At 37.4% G+C, this 22,041-nt stretch overlaps 1 long non-coding RNA gene across 2 annotated transcripts in view; it reads left to right on the top strand.

Annotated features, from left to right (window-relative positions):
- The window catches only part of LOC129133771 (uncharacterized), a 66,912-nt gene that overhangs the window by 33,539 nt on the left and 11,332 nt on the right, over positions 1–22,041 (top strand). The window contains exon 1 of one of the 2 annotated variants that reach the window (XR_008536048.2): positions 8,066–8,176. The exons of the other annotated variant lie outside the window; for it this stretch is intronic. This is a non-coding gene — a long non-coding RNA (uncharacterized LOC129133771). Of the gene's footprint in view, positions 1–8,065; positions 8,177–22,041 lie in introns of those variants that run through there. 2 annotated transcript variants of the gene reach the window in all.

Raw genomic sequence — 22,041 nt, 5'->3', positions numbered from 1 at the left:
TCTGTGTCTCAATTATATATCCTCTACTAATAAACTTACTGCAGGCAAAAGGATTATTCATCTGAGTGGGCAAGAACTCAAGAAAGTACTTATATATGCTTACACATAGTTGGCCTATTACAACAGTCCAAGAACATGGCACATAATCCACATTATTTAAACTATTTAAAGCATCTTTAATGCATTTTTTCCATCTTTGGATGCTTTTTGGCCTGGTTTTATAAGTGAAGAGCTAGGTTGAAATCACAGAACAGAGTGTTAGAGGACACCTTCTGAAAGCAGCCCTACATTTTACAGTTATGCAAAGCAAAATCAGATCTCATAATGAACACCTCACTTCCACAGCTGCATGTTTTCAGTGTGCCATAAAAACTATCTTCCTGAGCACAAGTGAAAAAATTAGTAGAAATCACATTCATTTGCCACAAAATTTTGACTACAACCTCCAGTAGTCACATCTCCACAGATAATTTTGAGACTGTGCCAACAGCTGAACTGCCACACGAAACAGAATATTGGTGTTTATTTAGGATATTTAGATTACCAGGAGATAGTTTCAGGTTGGTTCATGTGATTGCTATGGGTTTTTTCACATTAGTCCATATGGAATTGCATCCAGCTGGGACTTTTGCCTCAGTAGCATTTACAGAAGGCATCAACCTCAGGCCATGGGAAACAGGACACTGAGGGGGAGGCACCTAGCCAGGTCATGGTGGGAAGAATGGGGTCATGGGAGTCAGTAGGCTAATAGAACCATCCTATATTTGGTCAAGTTTCTGGTTCTTGTTCTCATTTGGTTCAGCACCTTGGTACATATAAGGTCACGTTCCAAGTTCATGTTCATGATTGGACCTTGCCCTAAAAGACCCCTACACCTGTCTGCATTTGCCACACCCCCAGGCCTTTTGATCTTGCCCACCATATTCTGTGGTTTCCACATTTATTATTTTGTTATTAAAGTTTTTATTTTTGGGGCAAAACCATTGTTCCCGTCCCTTATTTTGCCAGCTTCCACTGGCTAAGCTGAAAAAAGGGGTCACAGAGAGCTCCAGACTGTGATAAGTCTGGGTGGGGATATACCTCTGATCCTCAAGGAAAATACCTGATGAATATGCCCAACCTTCAACAGTGCATTTTTAAAAATCAAGCTTGTTAAAGAATAACAATATGTAGAAGGGAAAAAAATATGTGAAAAAGTTTGTTTACAACCCTAGATGAGATTTTCCTAGGTAGAATTAGTCTGAATATTTTCAGATTAGATTACAAAGATGGAATGAAGCTTCTGTATCCCCATCTCTCTGTCTCTCTCTCCCTACCCCCTGCACAGATCTTCTACATCACGGGAAAGGAAGAAAACTTGAATACAAATATTCATGTATATATAGGGGATTTTTATATTGATTTTTTTGTACATATATGGCAGAAAGTTTCAGTCATATCTCTTGTTTTCTCTCAGCTCTGAGATATATTTCAAGTATTTTCATTTTGTGATGTTTTATTTAGATAACCCTGTTTTCCAAAGACAGGCTTTCTAGATACCTTCACCCATAGTGTGAAGGTGATTTGATGTCTGTATTTTTGGAAACTTGATTTACTGATTTACATTCTTTGGAAGGTACAAAGATTTAATAACTATAAGAGGAGTTCTATTCTAAAGAACCTTCTAATCAATTATATAATTCATTATAAGCCCTATGTTGTTTACTGAGGAAACTATTGTTGGAAGCATGAAGCAGTGAATAAAATGCCAAGTCATGATGCAGACATGGAAACGGGGTGGAGTTCTGGTGGCTCGTGTTACCATGGCAATGGAGAGGCACATGGAGCAAAGTGGAAGACACACAGTCTTATTAGCTCATTTAAAAATATATAGTACCTGTATTTTCTAGCTGTTGCTAGGTCAGCAAATTTTATGATGGAATTTCTGAAAAAATTTCTTTGCTATTCCATTAGCCTTTTAAGGGTCGTGCTTTCTCAATTCTAATCTAAATTTAGACCGGTAACCATTTTAACACAGGGTTTTAAAAACGGAAAGCATTAGGGTTTAACATGTTATACACAAGAAGCATTTTCAAAGTCTCCGTTCATGGATGAGATTCAAAATTTTCATGCATCTCCATCACTGGCTGTAAAATGGACCTCTTTTACACCACTCTGTATTGATATTATCAAGTCCTAGATAGAGACGAAGAAGATTCCACAGGGCCAAGAGTGGATTTTTCAGAGAAAAAGGCAGTTGCTACTATAACAAGAAATATATGCTTTTATTAATATTTTTTAAAGTTGATATAAAATGGATTTCTTTTTCCAGATTTCATACACCCAAATAAATTCTAATTTCAGATACCTAAAAGTTTTGGGGAGTTTTGCATTGGTTGGTTGCTTTGCTTAATTTGTTTGTTGGGGAATGGGTGGGGGAGGGAATTGGTGTTTTCTTCCCACTCTACTTCTCTTTAAGTTCCACAGCACATTGTCATTGGCTACGTGGTAAACCCTGGAAAAGTTTTCTATAAAATTTGTGACACATTGAGTGTTTCATTATGACCTCTCTTAATTATGATTTAAATTGTGTTGTCTTAGAAATTCGCATCTTATAGTCTGGTTTCTGTCACACACTGCCAGGCTCTTCTTGTATGATGCCAAATAAATTTTTAATTTCTATCATCATAGGTTTAATTTTCGTTGATGAGACACCTCCCAGGCCCATTCAGCCAGATGTGGATGAAAAGGAGTAACATTTTACCTTAGGAATTTAGGTGTTTCTCAGAGACTTGGAAAGTATTCTCTTTCTTATAAAAGAAATGTTGTGATATATACTGTTAATCTCTGCTGTGTGAAAGAAAAGGGATTAATTAAATTTGTTTTAGAGCAGATGTGGAGAAGGGCCACTAGGATTTTTGAGAGAGAAAAATCCCTTTTATAAGAAGTAACAAGAAAAAATTGATTTTTGCAGTCTAACCATATAAAGGCATTATCTGGGTTCTGCCTAAAAATGAATCTCAATTGTATAAATATTCTGAAAAATGAATGTGTGAGCTAGTGTAAGAATGGATGCATGGAATGAGTATTAAGAAAAAAATCTTACTACCAGAGGATTTAAATTTCAAAAAAACGTGCCTCCATAAGTAATTGAGGTAGTATCTAACAGAAATCCAGCTAATCTTAAGATGGAGCTTAAGAAGACTGTAAAAGGTATTTCTATTTCCTTGATTAATGGCAAGGAATTGAACATACTGAACATTAAGGTCTCATCTCCTTGTGACATCTACCTCTCTTGCTCTCCTAAACCAGGAATTTTGCTTTGTTGATCATGCTTTTCAGGACATTTTAAAGGCATCTTCAAGTCCTAATTTGGAAAAGACCAGTATAGTGTTAACATATCACAATTCTGTTTGTATATATATTAAGGGGAAGTTTTTAAAACTCACTTTTTAGCCACAATTATTCCTTGAATTTTTTCAAGGAATTTTTTCAAGGGTGATCAGTTAATAGTTTTGTTTCTTTTTTCTTTTAAAACCAAAGTATAGAATATGTAGAAAATGCAAGGAAAAGCAAAATCTGATTATATGTGACCATAGCAACAGCATAAAACAGCTAATATAATCAGCACCCAAGATCGACAATGGACTGGTCACCGTAGAGAGACACAATGAAAATTGGAGCTTAAATTCAAGATGGAGACTATAAACATAGACTAAATAATTTAAAGGAAATTTAAAAGATATGGAAATTGTAAGGAGGAGTAAAATTAAATGCAGCCCTGGATTTCACAAAGTGTTGAGTGTTGTCACTATGAGGTCAGTGGAAACTATGAATTTGAAATATACATAAAACAGCTTTTACTTTACTTGCAATTATTTGCAAGGCTCTGTGCATCATATTGCTATGCTGTTAAATAGCAGAATTACAACAGGATCACTGTGAGAATGTGTTGTCTTCAAGTGTGTGTGTGTATATGGATGGAGGAGGGAGGAATCAAATATTTCACTGTCTGTGGCCATGTAACTTCACTTTTCTATGTAGCTGTATTCATTTCAGTGCTTCATTATGACATATAAATCAACATTACAAGCTGGCAAGCAGAGATAAATAGTTGCAAAGCTCTTTTTATGCTATTTTGTGCTGATGAATACTTTGGAATCTCATTTTTGACAGCTTAAGGCTGAAGTGCCATATATTCCCAACAACTTTTTTTAAATACACAGATGAATGGTACACAGCACACTGTTAAAAATTAAAGTGCCTCATCATCAACAGCCACACATATCCACAGCCACAAACTCATACAGTGTGTATCAAAATGAATTAAACTTGCCAGCACTCCCTTCAGTTCTGTCTCTGTTGAAAAGGATAATGGCTGTTTCTCTTCACATTAAACAGGAGCAGGAATAAGCTAGAGCAAAAACCAAAGCTATGGCCTAATTTAATGGCTAATATTGTCTAGAAAATATTTGTTTCTGAGGGATTTGTTCACTTTGCATGTTTCTAAGCTTCAACATATTTTTATCTTTTTTTCTTTTTGTATTTAAATACAACAAACCAAACAAGTAGAGTTATTACATTTCTTTTGCTTGGAGACTATAATATTCTAATAGTGGAAAGAGTAATAATAATAGAAATAATGATGATAATAATTGCAGTGCAGGCAGCCTGTGTCAACCTCAGGCTAGTTGTAAATGCCTTGAAGTATAGGAAAAATAGATGCAGCAATTTAGAATAGAGCAAGAGAGAAAAATACAGAATACAGCCTGAATGCCTGGATTTACCTCAGAAGGGTGTCCTGGTTTGAGAGGAAGTGAATTTTTTGGGATGCTGTGGTCAAACCAATAGGTGCTCAGATTTGAATATTGGCACCTGATGTGGCCACTGAGGACATGGCTATGCCTCTGAGAACACAGGGGGTTAAAAGCAGAGAACTCCCAGAAGCTCTCTTGGTTCCAGTCAGTGAAAGGTTCAGACCTCCCGTGCCTGGCTGTGGGCTGGGCGGGGGAGGGGAAGCCATGCAGCCGGGTGAGGTAGGCCGGGGTCTTGGACAGAGAGGGGAGGTGAAGGCCCCTGCAGGATGGAAGGGTGGAGGAACATTGGAGAGTCATCGGGCAGGCCCCCCCCCCCCCCCCCCCCCCCAACCCAGAGAGAGAGAGAGAGCGAGAGAGAGCGAGCCTGTGCCGGTGCTTGGCCACCTTGAAATTCCATATTGTGTGCGGGCAGCACGGCTGGCTGGGAAGGAGAAGGGGGGCCGGGGGTGGTGAGAAGGTGCCCGGCAGGGCAGCGTGGGAGTTCTGGACCGGCAGAACCTGATATTTTAACCCTTTTCTTGGATGATGGAGACCTTACAAATGCTGATCCTCCTGGAGCTGAATGAGAAGAGAGATAGGGATGAATAGCAGGAAATGGGCAAGTGTGATGCAAGTTTGTGCAAGTGAAAGATGTCCGAGAGAAGTTGAGAAGAATTCTAGGTGGCAGGAGATGATGGAGTGGCCTTTGCCTGGACTTTTCTTGTATAGCTGTGGACAGAACCATTTTTCCTGTGGCACAGAAACTGCACTAGGGGGAGGCAATAGCTTGGAGACAAAAGAATTCAGTGTTGTTATGTGAAGGAGTGAACAGACACAACAGGTGAGGAGGGTGGTGGTGGTGCCCTTGATCTTCAGGGAAGGAGATCTCTGTTCTTGAGACCCCTCGGCCCCAGGGGGTGAAATCTGGGGGGGACTGGTATCCTGAAAGTGAGAGACTGTGCTCTTTTTTGAACTGGGCAAAGCACCCTTAAAAGGAAAACCCTAGAAGCAGCTCTGGTCCATGTGCAGGGGTGAGAGCACTGGATATGGAAGGAAGATGTCAGGATGGCAGATGATCTCCGGGCGGTGCCACATGTGACATGGAAACACAAGAGGTTTCAACTGTGTTTCCAGGAAAAGCCTATGGCACAAGAGGGACTCCTTGATGAACTGGGAATTGATTATCTAAAGGGTGGTGATGGACTGAGAGTTGGTGATCTGAGGGATGATAACTGGATTGAGAATCCAAGGTTTTGTCTTACTGTGATGTATTGGGAATTTGGTGGGGGGAGGAGGAGGAATGTTTGGAAGGTTCTCATCCCGAGTTCTGTGTGTTTCTTTTATATATTTTAAGTTAATGAAGTTTGTTTTTTTCCCTTTTTTCCGAAGCTGGAGTCTGCTTTGCTCTATTCCTGGTCACATCTCACATCAGACACCAGGGAGAATGTATTTTCGTGGGGGCACTGGCATTGCTCCAGTGTCAAACCATGACAAGGGATGTAAAAGTGAATTCTGTGTACAAAGACTGAGTTCAGAGCATACAATTATTTACCCTTGAGAAAAGGGAGCTTTTATGCCCCCCTACAGTCTCCTGCCTTTGGCACTACAAAACACAGTTTTGCAATCTGATAAAATCACCACATGTGTGATGTTTTCTCAGCCTAGACAGAGAAAAACTGCTCCAGTAAAGGAAAGACTCTATCATAAGTCCATGTTCCTATAAAATTGGTGGTCTAATCTCCCATTAAGAATCACAGTTTTTTAAAGTAGAGAATGTGACATTTTCTGTGTAATTAAGTCTTTCTCTAGTCTAAGACTATAGACTCTAAGTCTTATAAGTCCCTGCCTGTGTGTGCTCCTACATGAATGCCATCTGCTAATCACAACTGTGACAGCAATACTTCTCTCTTACCAGAAGTGAGCCTCTAAAACCAGAAAAATTGAGAGTCTGCAAAATGAGTTTAGGACTGCAGACATTTCCCACAAAACCACTGAGTAGTGTGGTTATACATGTCATACTGAAGATTTGTCACATACACCTCCAGTCTATGACATCCCTCAGAAGGTCTAATGACATTCAGTAACGTTTAGGGAGGCCTTGGGGTAGGAGGATGCTCTGCCCTGGTATGCAGTGAAGCAACTCAGACAATGCCATTTGCAAGTCTCTTCATAATGGACGACTGAGAGGGATGTCATGTGTGTTTTGGTGTTAAACTATGTTAAAACCAATATGCTTACCAACCTCAAATTAACGTCCTAATAGTGAGGCGACCAGAGACAATGACTGGCAGTCAATCACTTTACACTACAAAAGCCCAGTCCAGTCTCATACAGTTAGGTTGTTCTACCATTCTAACAATTCCTCCTTGGCATGTGTAGAGATTCCTCCTTTGGATTTGAGGATGCCCCCTGAGGCAAGGCTCAGTGAAAAGACTTGCCCATATTTGCATGGATGTTTGCATGGTGAGTTATATCAATCTCTACTTAATAATTGTTTCTTTTAGCTAGCTTTAATGCAATGGTTTTAACAGAATTGCTTTAATATAGTGCACTATATTATACTATATTAGTAATTTTGGCTTTTATACTATGTAGTAAATAATTCTGATTAAGATCTTTTGTCGAATCATTTGTCAATAGCTCATTTTATAGAAATAGATCAGATTTGCAATCTTTAATCTTGAGGGATTCCTTTAACAAAGCCTGGGGCTAAGACTGGATCTAACCATGCCTCAATTCCTCTCTAAGGAGTTTAGAACACAAGGGAGTCTTTTCTGCACCTCAAAATTGCAGGGCTTCTCTGATAATCTTTATTGAAAGCTCCAACTCCATCTCCAACTCTTGGTTAACTTTCCAGAAAATACACATAAAGTCAAATTATGGAGAATTCAGTTGGTTTTGTGTAAAGGTTAAATCTTAATAATTTATTTAAAAGGAAAAAATTGCAAATAAATATTTACATTGAAAATTTATTGCCTTGATTATACCAAAATTTTCCAAGTTTTCAATTAATTCCAATTAAATTGTAAAATCTAAACAAATTTTACAAATAAAGAAAATATAGATTTAAATGCAAATGTGCAAATTTTACATAGCAGACTCCATACATTGGGAGGGAATGTTGTCATAGTCCTTTGACTAACAAGACAAAGGACTCCCTTCTTTCCCATTAAAACTATTACTGGACATAAAAAATTATGGTTAAATGCATAATGGTTAAATGCATAGGTTAAATGCACTAATGGAACAAAGAAGTTGATTTCTGCCCTCCCTCCCCCAGTTCTCTTTCCTAGATGTCTGAGGCTGTAGCCAGGAGAGGTCAATCAGAAAAACAAAATGTCTGTAGCACCTTTCAAGACTCTGGATGTCACTTTTGCAGCTTCTTCATTGAACTCATCATGGTAGGAAGTTTCTCCCAAAATATTAACTTCCAAATACATAAGGCTGGTTGAAACCTGTCCAACTAATAACATTTCATTTGAACAACAATGGGAAGGAACATAAAAAGATGACTGATGGTTGAATAATTTTAAAGTAACTTTACTTTACATGTTAACATGTGTACAACATGTTAGAAAATTATTTCTTCGAAGAAATTAGATTAAGAATAACAAAGAATCAGATTCTTGCTAAGAGTTGATAATCAAGAAGTCCTTGCTTAATAATCAAGGGCAATGGAATCACTTTTATTTCTACTGACTCGTTATGCACTTCTATTTTCAGTCTTTGGGATTACTTTGTGATTGCCCCTGTGCTAAATTATTTGCATAAAATCTGATAATAATGGCAGGGAGATTATATGAAAGAGTCTTCTAGTTCCATGCTAATGAATAACTGTTTCATGGAGGAAAGTCTGTGAGATTTCACACCACTGATTCTCTCTAAATATAAAATAACTTAGTACAAAGATACTGCATATAAAAGAGTCAATTAGTTTTATGCTAATGAATAACTATGTTTCACTGAGGAAAACCTGTAAGATTTCAAAATCATTCATTCTCTTAAATGCAAAATAACTTAGTACAAGATACTGCCATGTTTTACAGGATTTGTATCTATGTGGCATTCTGAAATAAAGTGCTTAATAACTAGACTCATTAATACTAATGGTAAATCAGTGAGATTAAATATTTCTATAAATCATTTTATGAATAAAACAGAGGACTCATTAAAGAACTATTGAACTGTTAAGCCTCAATACTTCAGTATCAGCATTTTATAAACATTTCAATTAGCACAGGTTGACAACATAGAAGGGGAGGCATAAAATAGTTTAGCTACATTATAGGAAAAAGACTGTCAAACTGTTGAGAAATAAGAAGTAATGTTTCAGTGGGATTGTAACTGCATGGCAAATCGAACATTTAAAAAGATAAATATATAAAGCATCTCTAATCTGAGCCTTTCAAGGACTTTCTGAAGTACTGTCTGCTGCTATTGTTCACTATATCATTTTACTATTATCCTCCAAAAGAAAACTGCCAACCTAAAAGGAATTTGAACTGAGGACAAAGAAATGTGTACTTAAACACCATAAGAATAATGATAGCTTAAGAGAACAAAGTGAAGAATAAAGTGCCTTCAATAAGAATGTTTAACATATGTAAGTGGTGAAAAATGATAGCTAGAAGTCTGCATTTGAAATGTGCTACAATAGATCTGGAAGCATAGAATGACCACAAAGCACATGTTAGGATAATGTCAAAAATTATAATGTCCTGATTCTTTCAAGTTCTTAATGTCCAACATTTACTTAGCACTTATCCTGATAATTGTCACGTATATGCTGTGGGGGAAAAAAGCCTGCATGAAGTACTAAATCAAGGGGGAGAATCAGTTTGGTAATTCAATTTTGCCCTCAAGCTGTTCTATATTTTCCACTTCTGAATTACACTAATGTGAAAAGGACCTGTTGTTGGCTTAAGTAGGGAGAGAGAGAATCTAATGGTAGAAGGGATAAGATAAAGAGTACTTTCAGAGTCTGGGATTTCTTCATCAGAGGAAGAAGATTATTCAGTTCTAGTCTTCACTTTCTTGAATTACAATTGCTGAAGGGAAAACCAGCTTTTTGTTTTGAGCTTAGTAAAACAAGAAAATGATGCAAGATATTGTCTTACTCTCTTCAGTCTGTAAATATACAGTAAATGTATATTATGTAGTAAGGGCAGGATCTTATTTTTCATCCCATTTTGATGATGTTGACTTTGCTGACTGTAAAGTTTCAGCCCATGATACCAAATTCATCTTTCATGTAAGTGATGAAATTCTCTGAAGTTAAATGGACAGAAGAAAGTTACTCAAAATAAAAATAAATCTGGTATAAACGTGTCATCAGCATAACTATTTTTCCAAACCTTTTTTTCCATCAGCTGAGGTACTCAATAGAAGGGCAGGTTGTTCCCTGGTATGGCAATCTGTCGCTGTCAGCTCTCATTCTGTCAGCATGGATGGAACATGATCTCTCTTTTAACAAGAAAGATATTATTAATACTTGAGTAGCACAAGGGTTACTTGATTATTTCTTCTATTTTTATTTTTTGTTTTATTTGGGGTTTTGGAGGTGTGGTTTTTTGCTTTTTATTCAGCTCAAAAATAAATTTTATTTACATTAAAAAAAGCCTTAAATTCTGTTAACTGTAAAATCTCATATACTTGTATGAGTAGAAAATGTTATGCCCACCTTCAGAATAAAACAGTCAGGAAGAATATTTTATTTGGAAACTTTATATACAGATTTTAAAAGAATCTTTGAAAACCTTAAGCATAATGTGAATAAACAATCTTTGATACCTTGATGTATACTTTTGGTTTCTATGTGACTTCATGTAAAAGACAAAATAAGGTTTAGGCATGCATCCTATGACAAGATGTCAGTATCATAAAAAATTTTGGCTTATTTTACATCAAAACCAGGAACAAGTAATTTTCCACTTAAACATCTACCTGCAAAAATAATCCAAAATATTTGGCTGATCTGTTGGAAACTCTCCCAGTCATTTTAAAACCGGTTTAAGTTTGCTGTGATTTATCTTCCTTACCTGGATTTAGAAGCCTAGAAGAGTATCTGGTATGTCTAAATTATTTTCATTTACATGTACATATGATATACACAAGGAAATTTTGAATAATGTTTACATTATGTATCTTAAAGAGTACTTAAATCTAATGAACACTTACTCTAATGATTTCTGCATCAGGTATAAGGGAATAATTTAAAAAGACTGCATAACAACAAGACAAGGATAAAGAAGTTAATAAGGTCAAAAAATATTCACTAAAAAGTAGAATAGGTCCCTAGTGATACAGATAGAGATGAGTGGAAAATCTGGGTTAACAAAAGTAGTGTTTAATAGCTAAACTACTTCATGCTTATCAGAAAATCAGAGAACTAAGGAATTAGAGAATGTTTACATTTTGGTTTGTGAGGGACATTCAAAGATCATCTGGTCCAAGTCTCCTGTCTTGGGCAAGGACATATTTCACTGGATCAGGTCACTCAAAGTCCTGTCTAATTTGACTTTGACCACTGCTAGCAATTGCACAACTATTTTGGGCAATCTCTTTGAGTGTTTTGCCATCTTTAATGTAAAAAAAATTTCTTCATGACATACAGTACAAACTGATATGGGTTTAGCTTAAAATCAATAATCCTTGTCCTTTTACTATAGGCTTTGGTAGAAAGCCTTGTCCACCTTTCTTAGAAACCTGTTTTACATATATTGTCTCTAAAAAGTTGTCCTCAGAGCCTTCTCCTCTCCTGGCTGAGCAACCCCAAGTCTCTCAGCCTGTCTTCATAGGAGAGGTAATCATTTTTGTGGCCTTCTCTGGATTGCTCGAACAGATCCAAATCTTTGTGCTGGGATCACAGAGCTAGACTCAGTACTTCAGGTGAGGTCCTACGAGAGTGGAGTAGAGGGGGACAGTCACCTCCATGAACACAGCATTGGAGGCACCATTATGTGATTGACTTTTTGGCCTGCAAGTACACTTTGCCAGATAGAGTGCAATTTTACATCCATTATTATAGCATTTTTCCCAATTTCTTCTCTTCAAAGCTACTCTCAATCAAGTAATCATCCAGTCTGCATGGATACTGGGAATCCAGTAATTCAGATGCAGTACCTTTGTCCTAGGACTTGGTTTTGTTAAAGTTAATGAAGTTTTTGTGGGCCACTCCTTAAGCCTGCCAAGGACCCTCTGGATGGCATCTCTTCGTTCTACAGATAAACCATACTGGTCAGCTTGGCATCATCTGCAAAAATGCTGAGGGTAAATTAACTGTCACTATGTCATTAAGGAAGATAGTAAATAGTATTGGTGCATTAAAGGACATGATTAGATACAAGTTTCCACTAGGTCATTAAGCCATTGACATAACTGAATGCAGCCATCCAGACAATTCTTTCTCTGTTTAACAGTGCCTGAGAAATGGATTGAGATAAATACAGTTCAATAAATAAAGCAAATAAACACAGTTCAATAAATAAAGCAAAAGCCACACAGGCAAGCAAACCAAACCAAAGAATTCATTGATTGCTAGCTATGGACAGAGAGGTGTTCCAGGAGAGCAGAGCTCCATCATGTGTAACTGTGACCTGAGAATATAAACATCACTTCAAATGTCACTCCCCTTCCTCCTTCCTGCCACAATATGGATATGCTGATATGATTCCCCTACTCCTCAGACCATCCCTATAAAATGCCCACAATTGTCCACTGTGTTAATTCAGTCCATGACTTCAGGCTCCACCTATCTTAGTAGCCACTCAGGACAAGAAAGGTGTGTGTTTTGTGGAGTTACTAGGCACCAAAGCCAGCTCAGATCGGGTTGTAGCTGCACTTGCACTACCACGAGTGAGGCTCATTCACCACTGGTCTAGGTAGTTCTTCTTGCAGGAATTCCTATAATGTAGAACCCAAATCATGGGTTACAATAAGTGAAAGGTGTTTTCATTAACAGTCTCCAACCCTTGTGCCTTTGGGCCAGGCCAGGGGCTTAACATGGCAAATGAACTCCTTCCTGAGCTTGACTAGCAACAAGAAAAAAAAGAAACACAAAACCAACAAACAAAACAACAAACATTACATAGCCAAAATAAAAAAAATCACTATGTCTTCAAAAAGGCACTCTTCTAAATATTCCAGGAAGAATGCTTATATATAGCATAATGTAACTATTATGAATGACCTGATCTTTAAAGATGAATGAATGCTGGTGCTGCAATCACTCAGTTCAAAATTATGCTTCTGCCCTTTGGATAGAGAAGATAGAGCACTGGGAAGATTTGAACTCAGCATTTTGAAGGGAACAAGCAAAAATAATGTCTGGCCTATAGCACCCAATGTCAACCCATAGGGGCTACTTCCTTATCCCAGAAACCTTCAGAAAGGTCTAAGAGACCACAGCAGTGAAGCCATAAATTAATTTCCACAGAGAATAAAGAACCTTAAGATTGCAGTATTATAAACTCAGGGGTTTAGATATTTCCGAGTGGAGTTAGTGGGAAGTTCTCCAGACCTTATTCATAATATACTATGAAAATGCTATCCATTTCTTAAAATGAGAGGAGGAGACACATACCAGTGCCTAAAGGAAAAGCAAAACATATAAAACTATTAGGAAGATAATTTCAATCCTACAATTTTTTTTAACCTCTTTAGAATATAAAACCAATCTGAGTTACTGTGACTGTTATCAGAAAAGTTATTGTGAGAAACAAACGAGAAAAAAAAAAGGTAACTTGTGGTCATTTTCATGTCAACTGTGTAGCAGTAAGAAACAGACTATTATTAGCCACAAGACCTCTCATGAAGGGCACTACTATGAACAACTCAATCAATTTTTTATGCATCTGAATGTCTTTTTCACTAGTCAGCAGGTGGCTACAGGATCTGCCAATACAGCAGACAGAAACAAACCCTCAAACATCACAATAAAAGTTTTTTGCTATCTATATAGCATACATGCATCTTGTGAAAACTTGTTTTAACTTGCTTCTCATGGAAATAAATTATTCAAAATAATAATAATAAATTATTCAAGATAAAGATCTATAAATGTTGAATTATCTTTATATCTAAACAAAATACTGCTAGTATATCTGAGGAACACAAGTGTTCATCTGAATTGAGAGATCAGTTTTTGGTGTGACCTACAAGCACTGTTTACTAAACAAGGATTTCAGTGACTGGTATTCAAAGGCCACATATTTTTTTTCCTACTTTGTTGTTATGATTTTTCTCCTCACAGCTATACTTTTAAAAGGCTAGAAACTGTTGTAAAATAGTTGATAGGTCATTAAGCATGTACTGTTAGTTTGGTTATTATATTGTAAAAGGGGTTAAAAGGGTAGTTATAAGAAATACGGTACTCAACATACCATATTACTCCTAAGTAAAGTGCATCACCCGCAGGCAAAACGAGCCAGCTGGGACAGACCTGTAATGGGCCAATCAAGTGCCTTAAACCTTCATGCAAATGAAGGATCCAAAAAGAAACCAATCCAAAGGGACAAAAAAACAGGATAAAAAGGGGCTTCTGACCCACTGAATCTGTGCTGCTCCACCTGGAACACTGGGGAGATCTCTGCCCAAGAAGACCCAGCACCAGCGCTGCAGCATCCTCAATTGGAATGCTCCTGCTTGGCCCATGGACCCCCATGCTTTAGGCCTTTCTTTTTATTATACTAAAGGCTGAAATCACTTTAGTATTTTTAATATATACAATCACTGTATTTTCTCACAGTAATCTTAATGCAGAGAAAATCATGTATAGCAGTGTCTTCTGCATCCTTGACTTTTTGTGCTAAGAGCAGATCAATGCAAAAATACAGAGGCTGGTTTGTGGAAGAGAGTCAAAACAAAATGTTTTGTAAAAATACATTAAATAATTCTGTGTTTTGAACATCTCTACTTCAAGTCACATAGACACATGACACATGATAAAAGTAAAATCCCTAATTTTGCAAAGACGGTCTCAACAGACTTGGTATGGAAGTGTGCCATCTACTAATCTGGGAAATTATCCAAGAGGAAGCGAGCAAATCTATTAAGTATCTGTGTGGATAGCTGGCATACAGGACCACTCATCAGACAGAAATCTCATTCACAACCAGGAAACTACTTTGAAAATGTTTTAAAGATCAGTGTTAAAATATTATAAATAAATATTCTGAATCAAAATCCTTAACAGCAATTAAAAATTAACAAGAAAGAAATCTTCATTAACTTCTAATTGACAAATTTATACTTACATGTAAAATAAAGAGTGAGAATTTCATTCCATGCTTTTTAACTCTACACGGGCTAAATTCAGTCCTTGGTAAAGACAGGATGACAATAATGGGATTGCAAGACATAACTCAGGCTAGATTTTTGTTAAAATATTGTTCCCTTTCCCAAAAATGTCAATACAGATTGTATATACTGCATTGTTGGTAAGGTTGAAAAATTATAAAAGAAAGGCCTCATAAAATCAGGCCTGCTCTGTTATGTCAGTGGCTAGTCTTGTCAGGCCAGCACTTTGCAAATTCCCACATGAAAGCAATCCTGCTGTGAATAGTTTGTTAACATAACAATCTATTCCTGGTCAAAAAGAACTAGCACCTGCATAAACATTAAATCTATCCCATAAGAACCAGTGAAGAAAATGTGTAAACAATTTAAGAGTAGAGAGATTTGATGGACAAGTAAAATACCTTTTACTAATCAATAAAGTAATTGACAAGAAAGCTACTAACCAATTGGAGTCACACACGAGGTCTGTAAAACTGTATAAAACAAGTTATGTGAATAAAGAAGGAGCTTTTTCCACCATGAAGAAAATGGAGTCTTGTGTGATTTATTCCAATACTCCAAATCTCTTTGAGCTAAGATATATATAATAGATGTGATTTGTAGCCATCAGTCTCCTGCTTCTGGAAGCCATCAGTACTTGATATGCAGAGAAAGGCTAAAGGCTTTAACAATTCACCTGAACATTGGAGGAATGCAGGAGGCATTAATGAAGAGAAGTCCCCACTTTGTTTTTCTGAAGATCTTAAGTATAAAAACCAGAAAATCCATACTAAATCAATTTCATTATTTCATTGTGTTATCATAATGTAGGCCTATGCCATTTATTTCAGTATATTGTTGCTTATTAATATTTTACCTGATATTATCATTCTTACATTTTACTTATTATCAAACCATATACTCAGCATTAAAAAAAGAGGAGGGCCCCAGAAGGATAAATAGCATGTATAGATGTACCCATGCTTACAGAGAGATGTAAGGGTAAGCGAAGATGTGGCTGAGCTAATAATGGACCATTATTAATGGACCATGCACCATTTGGTATGTGCAATGAGCAGATATTTCCAGCAGGTTGAATAGGTTATGCTGAGCAGCTGCCTGATTGAATGTATTTAAAAACATTGAGGGCATGGAGCTAAAACTTATCCTGTTAATAGATGTACTGCTCCTTTTCATCCAGCAGTTTATCTCCTGAGTGACTAAAGGGACCTCAGGCCAGGTTACAAAGGAGTCTAATGGCCTTGCGGACAAAGTAAATGCTGAGATCTTCTTATCCACAAGAATTCAGTAACTTCTAGAATGTTTGAATACTACTCCTCAGATATAAAAGCCATGCATGACAGATACTCAAAAGACTACTAGAGCTCAAAAGCCATGAGATATCTCAAAGAAACCTTGCTTTACATTTAATAGATTTCTAAAGATTTGTGGAATCAACATTGGGAATTTGTGCAATCAAATTTGTGAATCAACAGTGAATATTTTTTTTTTTTACAACACCCAGTACCTTCACTTATTGCTACTTTGTATAATTGCAAAATGAAGATTTTTCTAATGCTTGCCACCAGCAATCAGATTTCTAAAGAAACTCAGAAAATCACACTGACCTAGAACCAGATTGATTTATGCAAGTATTATTTCGGCTAAAAATACTCTGTATTGCTTTGACAAACTGGGATTAATGCAATTTGCAGAATTAAAATCCTCAAAATAAATAGTTACTTAAAATGTGAGTAGGGAAGAGGACCAAAATCACTGCAATAAATTTTTAATCCCTTTTTCATACCAAGAACAAATGACCCTTTTACTAAAAATGAAGTGATGGAAGCTGTGAGAAACAACTGCTCAGTTTGGAAATTTAAAAAGGTTGATTAAACTTTGACAAAAATACAACAAAAGGACTACATAAGGAAAAAGTTGCAGCATTGAGAAGGGCCTGCATGCATACCATGTGACTGGTTCATCTTCAAGATGGATGTTCTGTCTTTTATACCCCTGGGGGTTGCATCAGCCAGTCCTGGCTCCTCCCAGAGTCTGCCAGTCAGCTCTTTGCCTTTTATCACTAGAGACTGCATTCTTGTAACTGGAGTGGAGATTAGGTTGCCATGCTGCACCCCCTAAGCAACCCCCTGAGCTTTTCCATTCCCAACTTCCCCGGGTAAGGGACACATGTGCACGCCTTCTTTTTTACCTGTCCTAGACCACCCTGGCTGTCTGATGGCAACAATACAGAGGGGTAAAAGGGAACTATGGGGAGAACAGAGGACATCTAAATGATAATAACACAACTATACATCACTAAAACTTTTCTTAATATTCACACAATAGTCATCCCTTAATTGCGAGAGCCAATCATCTCATTATCCATCTATAACAGAAGCTACCGTCCAGATCCAGTTTCCAGCTGGACTCACTTTGATATCACCATTTACATCTGAACTAACACTGGGAATCACAAGTGGATTAAATAGTGCTAACTAGTACGATAAAATTTCTTACATGTATTTTACTAAAAATAATGAAAAGCGACATCATTCTAACAGTTGCAGTTTTATATTAAGCTAACGAATGTAATCGCATTTCATACTTCAGAGTTTCCTTTAATAATCTGTAGGGATCAGGAAAGAATTGTCTTTGATGGACAGTTTGATCTCTGCAAGTGAATTTTTTTCCTTGTTTTCCTCTGAGTCACATATCAGCCCTGACCACGTCTGTGCTCTGAGATGACAGATAGACTCTACCAACTACAGGTACATGCCAAACATACCTTTATTCCCTGCTTGAGTAAGAAATTCCATTAATTTAGATTAGCAGGACCTTTAAAGGGCTTATACCTACTGAGGTACTAGGCCTGATAGACTTGCTGAGGTAACTATTGCTTCCTTGCCAAACACTGAATGCTGCCTTCATCTCTCTTAAATTACTTCTCCAGAAATACTTTACCTGACTAACATCTGGCTTTCTTATGATGTATATGGCTAATATCTTGAGATCATATTAACTTCCCTTCCAGAAAAAAATGTTTTAACAGGCATACAGCCCTATGGAGTCTCACTTGGAATTTAAGATACCCTATCATCAGTGAAATATAGGGTTAGAAATGACTTTGAGAGGTCATTGAGTCCTATCCATGACATAATCCCTTAATTTATTCAGTAATTGGTCATAATGTCTTGGAGTTTTATAGTGCTAAAGATGAAAGCTTATAATGGAAGCAAATGATGGTGAGTCTTTTGTGTTTGTGATATACACTAACAATCTCCTAATTGATTTCAATAACTGCTTGACTGCAGTAAGGAGAACGTTGGAGGTTAGGGTTTTTCCTTTTCATTTCCTTAGGGAATATTCTCCCATTTTGTTGCTAAAAGATAATAATGACAGGGTACTTAAGAGAGACAAAAGAAGTTGCCCCAGGAAGGGAGCAGCTGAGGGGCAGAGATACCATGAGAATTGGGGTAGCTGCTTGCTCTCTTGGCTTCAGAAGAGGACCATGGACCTACTGATTAGAGGAGGGGGAATTCGCTGCTGCTGAAGCCCAAGCCTGGCCTGGTCCTGCTTCTTCTGCTGTGGATGGGCTTTGCTCTGCTTGTGAGAGCAGCCACTGAACTGGGACCTTATTAACAGCCTACCTCACTAAATAGAGCCTTTCACCATATTCTCCAGTGCCTCAGGGGAAAAGCCTGGGAGCCCTTTTCCCCCTCACAGGGAGCCTCTCCCTGTCCTCTTCCTGTTTGGGAACAGGGCTGCTGCTGGTCCGGGATTTTTTGCTACACTGTAGTCCCTGCACACCCTGCCTGCCCAGACATCCCATGGTTCCAGCTTCCAGCCGCAGCTGAAGAGTTTCGTGTGTAGTACTTTCAGATTATGTTTGTTCCTGCTATTCCAGTTTGCTGCTTCTGAGGCTCTTGTTACAGCTCCTTTTGCTATCCAGAGGGGCACCGAGAGCTACCGGCCCAGGGGGTTTGTGAAGCAAAGCTTTTCTTCCATCTCTTCCCATCTGGGTCAAGCCGCCATTACAGCGTGCTCCCTGGGCTCGCACCACAGCGCCTCCTGCAGCCATGAGGGAATCACTGCACCTGCGCTGCCCACCGGGAGCCACCAGCGCCCCTGCCGGCTGTGACCGGAACTGCACCAAGGGGAAAGTGCTTAAACAGCAAGAAGAGACTTTACTGGGTTTTCTGGTTTATTCTTTTTTTTTGTTGTTGTTGCTGTCATTGCTGTTGTTTGATTGCCTTGTTATATACATACATACTAGTAAAGAATTATTCCTTTTCCCATATCTTTGCCTGACAGTCCCTGAATTTCAAAGTTATGATAATTTGGAGGAAAGGGCATCATATTCTCCATCCCAAAGGAGGTTCTCACATTCCTTGGCAAACCCCTGTCTTTCAAGCCAAGACAGAGAACTAGATTGAAGACAAGTAATTTTTTTGAATACTCTGCACAGAATACCTCTGTTAGGATCAGCTAAGGGATGATTGGTCCACAAAATTATCTTTTTGTGACTCATACATAGAGTAAAAACCACAGAATATTTCCTTATAGATAAGTGAATACATAGATCTTCTTTGTTTTCTTTAATTGTTTTTGTTTGTTTGCTTGTTTGTTTGTTTTCAGGTATTGTACCCTTATCTATGTTAAATTTTAAACTAATAACTTGAGACCTATTTTTCATGACCAGTTTGATTTCTGAACGTATCTGCCAGGATAATATGTGGTGTTGAACTGAACTCATGAAGCCTTAATGGGTTCTTAATGTAAACAAAAGGCATTTTCTGAGAAATTATGATTTGTTAAAATACTTGGAAATTATGGTTACCAGACAATGAATAAAACAGACCTACTTGTATCTTAAAAACCAGCAGATAGATGAAAACAGAAGAAGATAGACTGGGACAAAATTCAGAAGTACAAAGTTATATTGATTCTATTTATACGTCATCATCATCTGAGTATGACATAGCTATCTACATAGCTCTACACCTCTTATTTCTAAAATACAGGATACAGAAACTTTAATGCCTCATTACTATGTACCTACTCCTAGATAAGAACATCCATTTTTTTGGAAGGGAGGGGTGGAGGGGGGGACATTGCTACAGTCCAAACACTTAAAAATATCCATACACTTAGCAAATTGCATCCTCGATTATTAAAACCCATAAGCCCTTTCTTCTTCAATTCCAGCTCTGCTCAACTAGGGCATTTGAATATCTCTGTTTCTCCCTACGTTTACTCATCATGAACAATGCAAAGTAACTAAAATACAGGCCGCAAAGAATATGTGAGATTTGTGGAACACAAGTGTTTAAACCCATGCAAGCTGCAGAGTAAATAAGGGCCTCTGATTTCATATACAAACACTGAAGAAAAAGGAAATCTAAACTTCCCTTCTTTTTGTGGGTATGTTTCCAAAAAAGGGTAGCCAAAAATCCATTTTGTACAGTGCTCTGTCCTTTGCACTATTTGTACAGTACTATTCCTTTCCACTAGCTTTCAGTAGATTGCTTAAGAGAATCTACCAGGGGGGATATTCAGTTTTAGGATCCATGACACCTCGTAGGTGTCAACTTACCCTGCACTGAACTGCCCTCGTACAAGACTTAAAAACTCAAGTCTGGTTAGCTGTGACATTTAAGTACAAGTATTCTCAAGGTAAAATGACAGCTGACAGAGAGGCATCAGCACCAGAAAACCCACTTTAGATGTCTAAGTTCTCCAAAGTTTAAGTACATTTTAAACCTCCCCAACCCTATGTAATAAGATACAAGAAAATTAGGGACTTATACAGTCTGCTGCTGGTGTTATTAGCTTTGTAACTAAAGGCTATTCCCTGAATCCTGCTCCACTCAGGTACTCTACAAAGACAAAATAAACTAATATATTGGTGCTGTACTTGCAGCCCCTGCTGTATGAGGAGACCATCACTACTGTAGACATTCACCTTCCTCCACTTCTAATTTCAGTCATATTGGAAGAAACATTCTATCTCTCTCCTTCCAAATTTAGGGATATGTGTGAAAAGATTCAAAATACTCACTATCATTTTACAAATTTGCTGTAGAATAAGGCTGCTGGCTTTTTTTCCAGAAACCAAAATGTGTGAAATTTCTCTTGCAATTAAATCTATTGGAAGCTTTTGTGAAAACGCTTTTCTGCCACCATTGACTGTGTTTATTTGTACTAAGATGTGTCATCACCTTCCCTTCTCCTTCCAGAGGGAAGTAGTATGAGAAAGTTGTGTGATCTACAGTGTTTTTTTTCTATTATTTGCATAAATTCTTAAAAACAATAGTATCTAGAAGCAATTCACCCAAAGATATCTTGAACCAACCTTTTACTGTTCAAATAACAGGAAGTCAGTATAAAACCTAATTAAACTATGTGGCACAACCCTAAAATTATAGGGTTTAGCCAGTGGTGAAGTAATTTATTTTCTGATAATGAATTATTTGGCACAAAGCATGCAAAAATATTTCCATTTCCAAAACAAGCTAGGGAAAATAAGAACTCAGAACACTGAGAATATCAGTGTAACTTGGTATCTCCCATATTGAGAGCTGCTCAAAAAGTTACTGGTAACAAGTCTGTTAAATTCTGGGTTGCTTTCTCTTGTTACATCTCAAAGCTATCAGAGCGGGAAAAATAATAACATAGAACACTTCTCATTAGCTAAATAGCAATGTCTCATATGACAGGAAAAGAAAAATTACCAGGCCATCATGCCGATAAAGGATTTATACTTTAAAATACTGTCTTGGTTTGAAAAACAGGTGCCTGCTAGGGAAGACAGGAGCCTCCCATGGAATGGAGAATGTATACACCTTCCCTCCTAATTATTATAATTTTGAAATTAAGGGGCTCTCAGGCAGAGATATGAAGATAGGAGCAACAGTTCTTTACTAATATGTATAACTAGGCAAACAAAACATCAATAACTATGGCATTAACAACAAACAGAACCAGGGAG

Source organism: Agelaius phoeniceus, chromosome Z, assembly GCF_051311805.1.
Source record: "Agelaius phoeniceus isolate bAgePho1 chromosome Z, bAgePho1.hap1, whole genome shotgun sequence".
NCBI classification, from domain to species: Eukaryota; Metazoa; Chordata; class Aves; order Passeriformes; family Icteridae; genus Agelaius; species Agelaius phoeniceus.
This window is presented reverse-complemented; position numbering and strand designations above follow the sequence as displayed.